Source organism: Amblyomma americanum, chromosome 3, assembly GCF_052857255.1.
Source record: "Amblyomma americanum isolate KBUSLIRL-KWMA chromosome 3, ASM5285725v1, whole genome shotgun sequence".
Classification (NCBI taxonomy): Eukaryota; Metazoa; Arthropoda; class Arachnida; order Ixodida; family Ixodidae; genus Amblyomma; species Amblyomma americanum.
The window spans coordinates 109536085-109539241 of record NC_135499.1 but is presented as its reverse complement, the minus strand read 5'-3'; the positions used below and the strand labels follow the sequence as shown (position 1 = coordinate 109539241).

Here is a 3157-nt window from a genome sequence, read left to right as displayed (position 1 = left end):
TTAGTTCAGGAATGCAAGGCACCGGGTTTTTTCAGTGAAGACGTCCGAAAAACCAAGCAAAAGGTAGAAACGACAGAGAAAGAGCGATATCGCGGCGCACTTGTGCGCGCGAGAGCTGAGCAATTCGCCGCGAGCGAAACACCCACAAAACGGGCGTTAGGAATGGAAAGGGCGAACGCTCGGCGAAACCATGTCGCGGAAATTCAATGGGCGGTGCCACTGCATCTGACGATGACAGCATTGCAAAGGCTTTTTTTGATTACTATCAAGCGCTTTTCGCTTCGAGCCACGTTGACATGGGAAGATTTAAGGACATATTTTTAGGGGCCATGCCACGTATTGATGACGCAGACAGAATAAGATTAGAGCTGCCAATTAGCGAACAAGAAGTGGAACAGGCTATTGATAAATTACACTCGGGAAAGTCGCCGGGGCCCGACAGACTGAGCGCGGCTTTTTATAAAGCTTTCAAGAAGGAACTAGCACCGCTTCTCTCAGTGGTATTTAGTGAAGCGTATGTGTTGCATGCTCAGCCTACATCATATGCATCCTCGCATACTGTGCTCATACCAAAAACCGATCAAACAGAAAAACTCAGACAGGTAACATCGTACAGGCCCATAGCCCTCACAAATGTAGACTACAAAATTTATATGAAGGTTCTTGCAGGCAGGCTACAGACCGTAATGCATAAAATAGTCGGACCTCACCAAACGTGTGGGATCAAGGGGCGTTCCATTGTTGAGAATATTCACAAGGCTAGGTGCGTGCTTGTGTGTTGTGACACAATATATGCTCGGGTCGAAGTTCTTCAGATTGACCTTGAGAAGGCGTTTGACTGTGTGGCGCACGAATTGCTGCTTTGCATTCTACATTACATTAACGTTGGTTCTGTCATAACAGAGGGTGTGGCCATGGCTTACCGTAACTGCACTACGAGGTTAATAGTAAACAAGACCTTGGGGGCCCCCATTAGTGTGCAGAGATCGGTACGCCAGGGCTGTCCCCTCAGCCCCCTGCTGTTCTGTATTTATATAGAAACCCTCTGCCGAAACATTATAGGAAACGAGGCTATTCATGGTTTTCGTGTACAGCAATCAGAAGTGAAGCTCTTAGCATACGCAGATGACGTTGCTGTTTTCTGCGTTAACCAAGATAGCATAAGGACTACAATCGAAGCAGTAAAGGGTTTCAGTGAGGTTACCGGAAGTTTGGTGAATTGGGGCAAGTGCCTGGGATTCTGCACGGAGAATGGCCGTCAACTCCAGCTGTTCTCGCCACCGTTTCTTGGGTGACAACACCCGTGAAATACCTAGGTGTTCCACTCGAATTTTACAGGGAACTGAGCCTTTTTGGAAAACACAGGTTGAAGAAACGCGTGAGAAAGCCGAAAAATGGAAAAGTGCTAATTTCTCTGTATTTGCAAGAGCAACTGTGTGCAATTTGTTTTTGATAAGCAAGCTCTGGTACGTGATGCAAGTACTCCACTGCTCACGGTTAAATGTGCAAAAGCTGCACCGTATTTTCGCTATCTTTATATGGGCCTAAAAATGGGAGAGGTGCAGCCGGACAAATTTGTTCAGGAGAGTTAAGGTAGGGGGACTTTGTCTGGGGCACTTGTTCATACGGCAGATAGTAAACAGATTTTTGTTTCTCCGAGACGTTAAAGATCCCTTTCTACGTACCGTATACCAAGTCAGGCTCGGGCGTGCTGTGCCAGATTTCATTGTTGGAACGGAGACTATGACTGGAGGTATTTTTGGTTTTCTTAAAGAGGTTGTGTTTAGCGTCAGGTTTTTGACGGCGAGATTTTCTAAAAATTATTTAAGTATTTAAGTGGTGTTCAGCGGAAAACATTGTACAAGGATGTATGTGACGTGTTATTGCCGGAACCAATGTACAGGGCAATATGCTCCGGAGGCCCAGGCAGAGATGTCCGGAAACGGGTGAAAAAAATGCAGGTACCACCGGAAACAAAAAATTTCTTCAAGCTTCACACCGGGACTCTGTCTGTAAAATCTTTCCAAGAAAAAAAAGGGGTTTTACCTACCTTGGGGATCCCACTGCCTTATATGTAAACCAGAAACAATCGACCACGTTTTCTTGCACTGTTGGGAAGGGGTATATTTTTGGGACGTCCTTCAATGGACCATCAAAAAAGAATTACCATTGGATCCGTATGGAATCCGATTCCTGCCTACAGCAAAAGAAGACGGCATGCCGTTGGATTTAGTAATGCTCGCGGGCCTCCATAGCATATGGCGCTCCCGAATGGCAGGCTTTCATTGTGACCCGGATGCGCGGCTGAGCGATTGTATTTCCGTGAGGCAATGCACAAATTCATCGAGGTGCTGAAAACACAAGCATCTCCCCCTGAATGGCATTCAAAGCTCGAACCTTTGACGGAACTCAGAGAATTTTAAACTGACAAGGCCTGGCCCGCTGGGGGTTGTAGGCTACCTTCTTGTAGTTTAGGTGTCTACCCGTGTATGCTTTTTGTTGTATTCTGTCGAAGCCCGGCAATAAAAAAAAGCGTAATCAGCAGAGTGGCGCAGTGGAAGCGTGCTGGGCCCATAACTCAGAGGTTCGTGGATCGAAACCACGCTCTGCTATTGTTTTGGTTCTTTTCCTTTTTTTTTCAAAAGTATGGTTCAATCTGTACTACAATTTGCCTCCTAATATAGGCTACGTTGCTGCGCAGCGTAATCAGTAGAGTGGCGCAGTGGAAGCGTGCTGGGCCCATAACCCAGAGGTCCGTGGATCGAAACCACGATCTGCTATTGTTTTGGTTTCTGTTTCCTTTTTTTTTCAAAAGTGTGGTTCAATCTGTACTACAATTTGCCTCCTAATATAGGCTACTTTGCTGCGCAGCGTAATCAGCAGAGTGGCGCAGTGGAAGCGTGCTGGGCCCATAACCCAGAGGTCCGTGGATCGAAACCACGCTCTGCTATTCTTTTGGTTTCTCTTCTTTCCTTTTTTTTCAAAATTGTGGTTCAATCTGTACTATAATTTGCCTCCTAATATAGGCTACGCTGCTGCGCAGCGTAATCAGCAGGGTGGCGCAGTGGAAGCGTGCTTGGCCCATAACCCAGAGGTCCGTGGATCGAAACCACGCTCTGCTATTATGATCCATAGCGCAGCAACAAAACAGGGGACT

At 46.7% G+C, this 3157-nt stretch overlaps 1 non-coding gene across 1 annotated transcript; it reads left to right on the top strand.

Annotated features, from left to right (window-relative positions):
• The first annotated feature begins 2878 nt into the window (after positions 1-2878).
• Positions 2879-2950, top strand: TRNAM-CAU (transfer RNA methionine (anticodon CAU)). The gene has a single exon. It is a non-coding gene; the product is annotated as a tRNA-Met (tRNA).
• The last annotated feature ends 207 nt before the right edge of the window (positions 2951-3157 follow it).